Below are 12,795 nucleotides of genomic sequence, written 5' to 3'. Positions count from 1 at the left end.
CCTCATAATGCCATCTATTTTGTGAAGTGCACCAGTCCCTCCTGCAGCAAAGCACCCCCACAACATGACGTTGCCACCCTCGTGCTTCACGTTTGGGATGGTGTTCTTCGACTTGCAAGCCTCCCCCTTTTTCCTCCAAACATAACGATGGTCATTATGGCCAAACAGTTCTATTTTTGTTTCATCAGACCAGAGGACATTTCTCCAGAAAGTACGATATTTTTCCCCATGTGCAGTTGCAAACTGTAGTCTGGCTTTTTTATAGCGGTTTTGGAGCAGTGGCTTCTTCCTTGCTGACCGTCCTTTCAGGTTATGTCGATATAGGACTCGTTTTACTGGATATAGATGCTTTTGTACCCATTTCCTCCAGCATCTTCACAAGGTCCTTTGCTGTTGTTCTGGGATTGATATGCACTTTTTGCACCAAAGTACATTCATCTCTAGGAGATAGAACGCATCTCCTTCCTGAGCGGTATGACGGCTGCGTGGTCCGATGGTGTTTATACTTGCGTACTATTGTTTGTACAGATGAACGTGGTACCTTCAGGAGTTTGGATATTGCTCCCAAGGATGAACCAGACTTGTGGAGGTCTACAATTTCTTTTTCTGAGGTCTTGGCTGATTTCTTTTGATTTTCCCATGATGTCAAGCAAAGAGGCACTGAGTTTGAAGGTAGGCCTTGAAATACATCCACAGGTACACCTCCAATTGACTCCAATGATGTCAATTAGCCTATCAGAAGCTTCTAAAGCCATGACATCATTTTCTGGAATTTTCAAAGCTGTTTAAAGGCACAGTCAACTTAATGTATGTAAACTTCTGACCCACTGGAATTGTGATACAATTCATTATAAGTGAAATAATATGTCTGTAAACAATTGTTGGAAAAATTACTTGTGTCATGCACAAAGTAGATGTCCTAACCGACTTGCCAAAACTATAGTTTGTTAACAAGAAATTTGTGGAGTGGTTGAAAAACAAGTTTTCATGACTCCAACCTAAGTGTATGTAAACCTCCGACTTCAACTGTACATACAGCATCAATATATGTGTTCCCTATTACAACCTATGCACCACTGAAGTCAGGATTCTCGAATGAGCTACACTAGGCCAGCACTGTATATAGAAGATAGCAAACCTTCTGCTGCCCTGAGTACTATACTCAGGATTTCATGGTTCCTACTCATTATTTGCTTGAGCCACTGCCTAAGTCATAAAACTGTCAAAGATGGTGACACATTATTTTACAGTGTTATTTCTATAATAATTATTGTGCATACAGTGTAGGTAATGAATACTCAATGTTATACTGTACTTATAGCAGTAAAACGATTCACAATAAAGGGACCATCTCACAGCTGTTTACAAAAATAGTGGCGTAGTGAAGGCTTTGTTGTTGTTTGAACTGCAGATTGTCCCTTTAAGTACAGCAAAACAATGAGTATTGATTGACAAGTATAATCATATATTAAAGTGTTACCTCAAATACAGTACATTGGACTCCTGTCCTATAGGCCTAATGCCTGATCTGACAAACTGCAACATTGTAACATTGTGTGAAGGTGTCAACACTTTTACGAGAGATTCACAGAATTTTTGTTGGTAAGATTCTTTCCATTTAACTCAGAGCTTGCAGGCGTGTGGGATGTGGAGGAGTCTGCTCTGCATATCTCAGTGATGAAAACAGAAGCTAAGTATGCCCACAAGCGCAGTTCAACAACAAATCAAACTATGATATCACTCATCCATAACATACTTGCTCCATTGCACAAGGGTGCACTGTGCCGGAGCCATATATCGAGAGATATACAGTGCCTTCAGAAAGTATTCACACCCCTGGTGAGGCCAATGGTGACTTTAAAACAGTTTAATGGCTGTGATAGGAGAAAACTAAGGATGGATCAACAACATTGTAGTTACTCCACAATACTAACCTAAATTACAGAGTGAAAAGAAGGAAGCCTGTACAGAGTACAAGTATTACAAAATTTAAAACATGCATCCTGTTTGCAATAAGGCACTAAAGTGAAACTCGAAAAAATGTGGCTAAAAAAAAAACTTTGTCCTGAATACAAAGTGTTATGTTTGGGGCAATTCCAACACAACACATCACTGAGTACCACTCTTCATATTTTCAAGCATGGTGGTGGCTGCATCATGTTATGGGTATGCATGTCATCGACAAGGACTAGGGATTTCTTTTAGGATAAAGAGAAACGGAATAGAGCTAAGCACAGGCAAAATCCTAGAGGAAAATCTTGTTCAGTCTGCTTTCCAACACACACTAGAAGAAAAATTAACCTTTCAGCAAGACAATGAACTAAAGCCCAAGGCCAAATACACCGGAGTTGCTGACCAAGATAACATTGAATGTTCCCGAGTGGCCTAGTTACAGTTTTGACTTAAATCTGCTTGAAGATTTTAATTTTTATTTATTTCACCTTTATTTAACCAGGTAGGCAAGTTGAGAACATGTTCTCATTTACATCTGCGACCTGGCCAAGATAAAGCAAAGCAGTTCGACACATATAACAACACAGAGTTACACATGGAGTAAAACAAACATACAGTTAATAATATAGTAGAAAAATAAGTCTATATACAATGTGAGCAAATGAGGTGAGATAAGGGAGGTAAAGGCAATAAATAGGCCATGGTGGCGAAGTAAATACAATATAGCAATTAAAACACTGGAATGGTAGATTTGACAGTAGATGAGTGTGCAAAGTAGATATACTGGGGTGCAAAGGAGCAAAATAAATAAATAAATAAATACAGGAGGGGAAGAGATAGTTGTTTGGGATATTTATAGATGGGCTATGTACAGGTGCAGTGATCTGTGAGCTGCTCTGACAGCTGGTGCTTAAAGCTAGTGAGGGAGATAAGTGTTTCCAGTTTCAGAGATTTTTGTAGTTCATTCCAGTCATTGGCAGCAGAGAACTGGAAGGAGAGGCGGCCAAAGGAGGAATTGGCTTTGGGGGTGACAAGTGAGATATACTTGCTGGAACGCGTGCTACGTGTGGGTGCAGCTATGATGACCAGCGAGCAGAGATAAGGCGGGACTTTACCTAGCAGGGTCTTGTAGATGACCTGGAGCCAGTGGGTTTGGCGACGAGTATGAAGCGAGGGCCAGCCAACCAGAGCGTACAGGTCGCAGTGGTGGGTAGTATATGGGGCTTTGGTGACAAAACGGATGGCACTGTGATAGACTGCATCCAATTTGTTGAGTAGGGTGTTGGAGGCTATTTTGTAAATGACATCGCCAAAATCGAGGATCGGTAAGATGGTCAGTTTTACGAGGGTATGTTTGGCAGCATGAGTGAAGGATGCTTTGTTGCGAAATAGGAAGCCAATTCTAGATTTAACTTTGGATTGGAGATGTTTTAGGTGAGTCTGGAAGGAGAGTTTACAGTCTAACCAGACACCTAGGTATTTGTAGTTTTCCACATATTCTTAGTCAGAACCGTCCAGAGTAGTGATGCTGGATGGGCGGGCAGATGCAGGCAGCGATCGGTTGAAGAGCATGCATTTAGTTTACTTCTATTTAAGAGCAGTTGGAGGCCACGGAAGGAGAGTTGTATGGTATTGAAGCTCGTCTGGAGGGTTGTTAACACAGTGTCCAAAGAAGGGCCAGAAGTATACAGAATGGTGTCGTCTGCGTAGAGGTGGATCAGAGACTCACCAGCAGCAAGAGCGACATCATTGATATATACAGAGAAGAGAGTCGGCCCAAGAATAGAACCCTGTGGCACCCCCATAGAGACTGCCAGAGGCCCGGACAACAGGCCCTCAGATTTGACACACTGAACTCTGTCAGAGAAGTAGTTGGTGAACCAGGCGAGGCAATCATTTGAGAAACCAAGGCTGTTGAGTCTGCCGATGAGGATGTGGTGATTGACAGAGTCGAAAGCCTTGGCCAGGTCAATGAATACGGCTGCACAGTATTGTTTCTTATTGATGGCGGTTAAGGTATCATTTAGAACCTTGAGCGTGGCTGAGGTGCACCCATAACCAGCTCTGAAACCAGATTGCATAGCGGAGAAGGTACGGTGGGATTCGAAATGGTCGGTGATCTGTTTGTTAACTTGGCATTCGAAGACCGTAGAAAGGCAGGGTAGGAAAGATATAGGTCTGTAGCAGTTTGGTTCAAGAGTGTCCCCCCCTTTGAAGAGGGGGATGACCGCAGCTGCTTTCCAATCTTTGGGAATCTCAGATGACACGAAGGAGAGGTTGAACAGGCTAGTAATAGGGGTTGCAACAATTTCGGCAGATCATTTTAGAAAGAAAGGGTCTTGATTGTCTACCCCGGCTGATTTGTGGGGGTCCAGATTTTGCCGCTCTTTCAGGACATCAGCTGACTGGATTTGGGAGAAGGAGAAATGGGGAAGGCTTGGGCGAGTTGCTGTGGGGGGTGCAGTGCTGTTGACTGGAGTAGGGGTGGCCAGGTGGAAAGCATGTCCAGCCGTAGAAAAATGATTATTGAAATTCTCAATTATAGTGGATTTATCGGTAGTGACAGAGTTTCCTGTCCTCAGTGCAGTGGGCAGCTGGGAGGAGGTGCTCTTATTCTCCATGGACTTTACAATGTCCCAGAACTTTTTTGAGTTTGTGTTGCAGGAAGCAACTGCTTGAAAAAGCTAGCCTTGGCTTTTCTAACTGCCTGTGTATATTGGTTTCTAACTTCCCTAAAAAGTTGCATTTCACTGGGGCTGTTCGACGCTAATGCAGTACGCCACAGGATGTTTTTGTGTTGGTTAAGGGCAGTCAGGTCTGGAGAGAACCAAGGGCTATATCTGTTCCTGGTTCTAAATTTCTTCAATGGGGCATGCTTATTTAAGATGGTGAGGAAGGCACTTTTAAAAAAAATAACCAGGCATCCTCTACTGATGGGATGAGGTCGATATCCTTCCAGGATACCTGGGCCAGGTCGATTAGAAAGGCCTGCTCGCTGAAGTGTTTCAGGGAGCGTTTGATAGTGATGAGTGGAGGTCGTTTGACCGCTGACCCATTACGGATGCAGGCAATGAGGCAGTGATTGCTGAGATCTTGGTTGAGGGTGCCCGTGTTTACGGCATTGGGGTCTTAAGATTAAGATTAAGGCATTAAGATCTATGGCAAGACTTGAAAATGGCTGTCTAGCAATGATCAACAACCAACTTGACAGAGCTTGAAGAATTTTTGAAAGAATAATGTGCAAATATTGTACAATCTAGGTGTGCAAAGCTCTTAGAGACTAACCGAGAAAGACTCACAGCTGTAATCACTGCCAAAGGGGATTCTAACATGCATTGACTCAGGGGTGTGAATACTTATGTAAATTGGATTTTTCTGTATTTCATTTTCAATAAATTTGCAAAAATTCTAAAAACATGTTTTCACTTTGTCATTATGGCATATTGTGTCTAGATGGGGGAGAGAAAAATACATTTAATACATTTTTAATTAAGGCTGTAACACAACAAAATGTTGAATAAGTCAACGGGTACTAATACTTTCTGAAGGCAGTGTAAGTTACTATGGCTCTGTGTTGTCCTTGAGAAGACATCAACTTGTCCAAAAATATTTCTTACTTTCTGTTTTTGGCTATGTACCCTTTCATGAACAGGGTTCGGGTCATTTCCATTTATATTCAGGAAGCAAACTGCGAAAAATGTGTAATTGGATTGACAATTTACCTCCTGAAATGGTATTGGCCCCAACCCTGGTCATAAATTAGTTCAAGATGAGAACGCAATTAAACAGAGAATGCTGAGCCAGGAAAATTAAGAAGACATAGACATTGTTCCTTCTAAAGCAATTCTAAATGATCTGCCTTTCATTATTGGACCTGGATTGTGTTTATGGTGGTTTTTTAATTGGATGGAGTGGAGAACCACTAGGTGAATAGATGCCCACAGCTATGTATTTGTGTACAAGGACTGATGAATTTGGCAACAAACTTGACACATCTGTCATTGATGACAAAGGAACTAGTGAATGCCTTCTGGAGGTTGTGGCAAATTCATATAGAGAGTTATTGGTTATTTGAAGGGGTTATTACATACAGTATATCCCCCTCTGCACCAGCTTTCTACATGGTAGGGATTAAGTTTCCAATACCTTTTTCATAGCAGACAAATATCCTAATTTAATTCAGTTAAATAGCATTTTATATGGCCATGTCTGTTATTTAATGAGAACCTGTATTTATCTAGTAAATAATGTTGTTTGTACCTTGATTTAGCCTAGTTTCCATTGCTCGATCCTCAGAAAACCTGTTTGACAATAAAAAGACACCGGTAAATCAATGTGTTTATTTCATTTCATACAAAGCTAAATAAAATAGTTTATTTGATCAGTATATGCAGCACCAACCTACCTACCTACCTATCTATATTATATCCAATACATTAGCCTTCAACGCATGCTGTATTCACCAATGCTCATATTTACATCACAGCAGAGACCTGGGCCACGTTGAGTAGGCAAACATTATGGAACGTTGCAGATAGAAATGTCACGAATTGATGTAATTCAATATTTTCCATGTCAATCAAGTTTATTTTATAAAGCCCTTTTTACAACAGCAGTTGTCACACAGTACTTTACCAGTTACGTGCCTAAATCCCAAAGAGCAAGCAAAGCAGAAGCGAATCACAGTGGCCAGGACTCCCTAGACAGAAAAAGAAAACGAGAGAAAAATCCAGCTCAGAGGGTTGGCCCATCCTCTTCTGGCTGTAGAGATTTATAGTAAAGATTTATAGTAAAGGCATTTAAGACCTGATTGTTTTTCAGTTCATAGTGTTTGATGGATAAACAGACAGAGAATCATGTCTGTCCTACACAATATATTTCTATCTGCACGTGTCACAATGTTGTGCACTGCTGAACGCAGCCCAGATACAATCTGAAGCCAAAACATATCCCTAGATTACCATATCAGCTACCTACAGTAGCCTGCACAAAGTACAACGTTAACAGTGACATACTCCACCAATAAAAACACTAATTTGGAGTTGATTATTAACTTTATACAACAGGTGGGTCTAATCCTAGATTCTGATCGGTTAAAACTGCATTCCAGCCGGTGTCTATTCCACAAGTTACCAGCGACTAAATCTATGGCATTGAAAAGCCTATTTACTCTGTTCCATCTGACTGTGCAACCCACTGTCTCATCAGCCCAGCCACACAATGTATACACTAGATCTACACTGTAAAAAGCATCTAGACAGTATCTCCCATTTGTTTTAGACTAACAATTGGTTTTTAATAGTGATTTGTATTAACCTTGCTGTCTCTCCAACATTTGCAACATTGTTTCAATATTGAAATTCGATCTCCAGCTATCCCATAGTAATGAACATGTCGGGAGTAAGGACGAGACATACAGGCTGGCCGCTTTTCTCAGCCAGTCGAAATCATGAATCAGCATAATTTTATGGATATATACAAAGAAATGTCAATAGAAAAAAACAAAATGGAGCTGGTTTGCTGTCATTGCAGCTTCAGTTTGAAGTGATTATGTTAGTTTGCTAACGTTTCACAGCTATCTCTTCTGAATAGTGGCCTGGTGAGAGAGCAAATACATTACACGCCCAAAAGTATGTGGACATCTGCTCATCGACCATCTCATTCCAAAATCATGGGTATCAATATGGAGTTGGTCCCCCCTTTGCTGACATAACAGCATCCACTCTTCTTGAAAGGCTTTCCACTAGATATTGGAACATTGCTGCGGGGACTTGCTTCCATTCAGCCACGAGCATTAGTGAGGTCGGGCACTGATGTTGGGCGATTAGGCCTGGCTCGCAGTCGGCATTCCAATTCATCCTAAAGGTGTTTGATGGGTTGAGGTCAGGGCACTGTGCAGGCCAGTCAGGTTCTTCCACACCGATTTCAACAAACCATTTCTGAATGGACCTCGCTTTGTGCACGGGGGCATTGTCATGCTGAAACAGGAAAGGCCCTTCCCCAAACTGTTGCCACAATGTTGGAAGCACAGAATTGTCTAGAATGTCATTGTATGCTGTAGTGTTAAGATTTCCCTTCACTGGAACTAAGGGGCTTAGCCCAAACCATGAAAAACAGCCCCAAACCATTATTCCTGCCGCACAATGCATTCGAACAGGTAGCGTTGTCCTGGCATTCACCCAACCCAGATTCGTCTGTCAGACTTCCAGATGGTGAAGCGTGATTCATCACTCCAGAGAACGTTTACACCACTCCAGACGACGCATGGCATTGCGCATGGCGATCTTAGGCTTGTGTGCGGCTGCTCGGCCATGGAAACCCATTTCATGAAGCTCCCAACGAACTGTTCTTGTGCTGATGTTGCTTCCAGAGGCAGTTTGGAACTCAGTAGTGAGTGTTGCAACCGAGGAGACGATTTTTACGCGCTGTGTGCTTCAGCACACGGCAGTCCTGTTCTGTGAGCTTGTGTGGCCTACCACTTTGTGGGTGAACTGTTGTTGCTCCTAGACGTTTCCACTTCACAACAGTTGACTGGGGCAGCTCTAGCAGCGCAGAACTTTTATGAACTGACTAGTTGGAAAGGTGGCATCCTATGACGGTGACAAGTTGAAAGCCACTGAGCTCTTCAGAGGTCATGGCAACGGAACATTTAGAATGAATAGACAAAAAGACTTAACGACTGGGTCGATTCTCTGACAACCGAACCGAAAGAACGAACGACCAGCCGACTTGGATAGTAACCCTAGATTTGTGTCGGGACTATATCTTGTGTAATAATTAAATAGTATGAAGAAATTCATCAAAATAATGTTTAATAAAAATATGTCAATCATTATTTGAATATGTTGGTAACCCGTTGTATACAAATGATAATGCCCTCGAAGCTGGTGTTTGGAGGATATATTAGCATGGTCTGCTAATAACACCCGTGGCAATATATCCTCCAAACACCGTCTTCTCTGGCATTATCAGTTAATTAAAATATAATACAACTTATCAGTTTTATTTGAGAATCTATGTTAAGGAATTTATACTGTATATAATGCTCCGTGTCACAGCAAAATCTCCAGTGTTAAATAAACTCTGACAGTGCTAAATATAACAATGTGCCAGTGTCTATATGGGTCCACACTTTTTAGTGTTAAATTAACACTGCTTAGTGCTGACGCTTTTACATCGGTCAGTGTTAGGGAATACAATAAAACCTCATACAGTATTTTTAACAGTAGAAAGTGTACATAGTTTACTCCAATGGTGTTTTGCAATAACACCTCATATAGTAGTTTTAACCATTACACGAAGAGGTCCATATCAACAGAACATTACAATAATATGTACAAGTCTTTATTCCCACATGCTCTTACGTAAGCATGTATTTAGAATTGGCAGTAGACATGCATAAACTTCAATTAACATAACCACAGACCACTTAAAATAGTATAACACTTCCACTCACGGGTCGCCAAAAATAACTTATTGATAGCCACGCCCCAACTAAGCCACGCCTACAATATATTTTCCCAGTGTGGCTTGTATTTTGAAGTGAATTGTAGAGTTACCACCCATGACTGGATTTGTTAGTGGTTGTTGAATTTGTTCATTTTCAAGACATGGTTGTTGAAATCATTCATTTTTAGTCCTGTGCACTTCACCAAGTGAATTCCTACTGTCAGGGGAATGTTATCATTAAAATTGAATTGTTTATGAAAATACATTACATATATCATAATGCCTTACTTTTATGGCCAAGTTTTACCCAAACACAGTGGGGTTAGGAACCTCCTGGTTTACAGGCCTCATCAAGCCTGCAAGTTTCATTATGCTGGTTTACAAAGTGATAAGTAATTCCTATTCGAATCTAGCCAGAGTTAGGACATCCAACAGCTGGAATTTTTATTCACCCATTTTTATTCACCCGCAACCTGCATTCAAAATGACTGTCAGGGTTAGAAGCATTAATAAAAGGAGACTACCTATACCATTTAAACTGGAAATACCAATTCAGGTGCAATAAATCAAACTAACTGATTGGATTAGTTTAGTTTATTTATCTTTGTGTAGCATAAGATTTTGAAATGAATCAATGTACATGCAATAACACTGATATTAAAAACAATCCTATTTTTTGCTGCAGTAGAGAATGCTGGGAAATATGATAATGATGGGCGTGAATTTGATGGTAATGTTTTACTCTCCACAGAGTAAAACTGACACAATCACACTTGAAACTGGTTATTAACACCAACAATGGGTTTATTTTAAACCACAGAGTCAATTTCACTCTTGAATCAACAGGTAACTGTGGTCAATTTGCTGTGTACATTCCCTCTTTAATGATATAAAGAAAGTTGTCTATTTATGGATTACCTTCCATAATAATCTGAAATGTCAGATAATAGCTCAATCTTTGATTAATTAGCTCAATCAATTGATTAAATAAAACCTTAAAACTTATGACGTCCAAGAATGGCACAATTCTTGAGCCTCCCGGAGAATCAGCTTTCCTGTTCACATTTTGCCCAATCTTGCCATCCCCCTGCATAGTGTTGTACGCTAGAAAGAGAGATAAAAGATTAAGAGATTCCTCACACAGGAAGCGGCGCAGGTCCTAATCCAGGCACTTGTCATCTCCCGTCTGGATTACTGCAACTCGCTGTTGGCTGGGCTCCCTGCCTGTGCCATTAAACCCCTACAACTCATCCAGAACGCCGCAGCCCGTCTGGTGTTCAACCTTCCCAAGTTCTCTCACGTCACCCCGCTCCTCCGCTCTCTCCACTGGCTTCCAGTTGAAGCTCGCATCCGCTACAAGACCATGGTGATTGCCTACGGAGCTGTGAAGGGAACGGCACCTCCATACCTTCAGGCTCTGATCAGGCCCTACACCCAAACAAGGGCACTGCGTTCATCCACCACTGGCCTGCTGGCCCCCCTACCTCTGAGGAAGCACAGTTCCCGCTCAGCCCAGTCAAAACTGTTCGCTGCTCTGGCACCCCAATGGTGGAACAAGCTCCCTCACGACGCCAGGACAGCGGAGTCAATCACCACCTTCCAGAGACAGTAACAGTCCCTGTTTTTCATAACTACAACATATTAGTAAAAAGAAAGTAAATCTTTCCTTGTACTTGATCAGATGTTTTGGTACTGTACGTGGCACTGTGGTGCTGAGCATGCTGGGTAAAGCACTGTTGTGTAAGGAAGTGAGATAAAACAGGGAGTTCCCTAAATGGGCCTTAATTTTGTTTAAGTCGAGCTGAATTGTATTTTCTACAGCATGAAAAAGCATGACATGAGGAAATCTCTAAAGTGAGAAGTTATTTCGAGCCTATGCATTTTGTCAATATGATATAGGCCTGAAATGTATACTATGGTACTACTAGTAGTGTGTGGATAATGCAGTCTCTCACTCTTTATATCCTAGAGAGACGGCTCGGTCTAGGGCTTTTTGGCTCCTGATCCCAGCCAGGCAGGAAAAGACAATGTGGTCTGTCGCTGGGGCATCTCCACCATACTTCTCCTTGAACTCCTCAGGGTTCAGCTGGAGGGCAATGTTCACCTGTCCCACTGAACAGCCATGGGTGTAACATCAGTGGGTGGATCAACAGTGATGGGTGTAACATCAGCACTCCATTATTGGTTAGACCAGCCATAGCCAGGTGCACCGTGGCTTAATGTCACCCGGAGCGAGCGGACCGCAGGGGAGTGCCATCACTTACCCCTGGTTCTAGGGCTCCTTGTCTGCCTGCTTGCTTCTCAAGTTGTTCTTCCTCCCTTCTGCAGATCCAGAACCAGTCCCAGCACCATTCCAGATCCCATTGGCCGGTCCCAGCACCAGACCACGAGGTGCGGAGGAGGGAAAAAACACCAGACCTTCACCCGGAGCAAGCGGACCACAGGGGAGTGCCACAATTGACCTCCAGGTCTAGGGCTCCCTTGTGTCTGCTTGCTCTTCAGGTTGTCTTTCCTCCCCTCTACAGATCCCAACCCAGCCCCAGTTCCCGGTGCCGGGTTCCTGCTTTCTCAGAGGCCCACAGTCCCAGCACCAACCCCTGGATTTCCAGCCCTGTTATGACCACAATTTCTAAACTGGCCCCAACACCAACCCAGGTTTTCCTGGTCCCAGGTCCAGCACCAACCCTGGACAGAGCACTGACCAACCAGAACTGCCACCTTCATCCAGCAACTGCCAGCTCAACCTTTCCCCTCCCCAAAGACACATTGTGGACTGACTGATGGACTGAATTGACTGACAGATTTTTCGTATTCCTTTTTTTATTTAACGATTGCTTTGTTTCTTTTCTTCCCCCCCTCTTTACTTTTGTTTGATTGGATGACTATTTGGTTTGCTTAATTTTAATTGATTACTTATAGTTTGAATTGTTGATTATTTAGAATTTTGAATTAATGTTGGACTGAATTTTTACTTGTTGAACAGTTTAAACTGTAATGAATTTTGGAATAACTCTTCCTACTGGCGATTCTCTGATCCACCTCTACGCAGATGACACCATTCTGTATACTTCTGGCCCTTCTTTGGACACTGTGTTAACAAACCTCCAGACGAGCTTCAATGCCATACAACTCTCTTTCCGTGACCTCCAACTGCTCTTAAATGCAAGTAAAACTAAATGCATGCTCTTCAACCGATCGCTGCCTGTACCTGCCCGCCCGTCTAACATCACTACTCTGGACGGTTCTGACTTAGAATATGTGGACAACTACAAATACCTAGGTGTCTGGTTAGACTGTAAACTCTCCTTCCAGACTCACATTAAGCTTCCTATTTTACAACAAAGCATCCTTCACTCATGCTGCCAAACATACCCTCGTAAAACTGACTATCCT

The sequence above is a fragment of the Salmo salar genome, chromosome 05, assembly GCF_965601325.2.
Source record: "Salmo salar chromosome 05, fSalSal1, whole genome shotgun sequence".
NCBI lineage: Eukaryota > Metazoa > Chordata > Actinopteri > Salmoniformes > Salmonidae > Salmo > Salmo salar.
The sequence above is the reverse complement of the archived record's forward strand: the minus strand, read 5'-3'. Positions refer to the sequence as shown.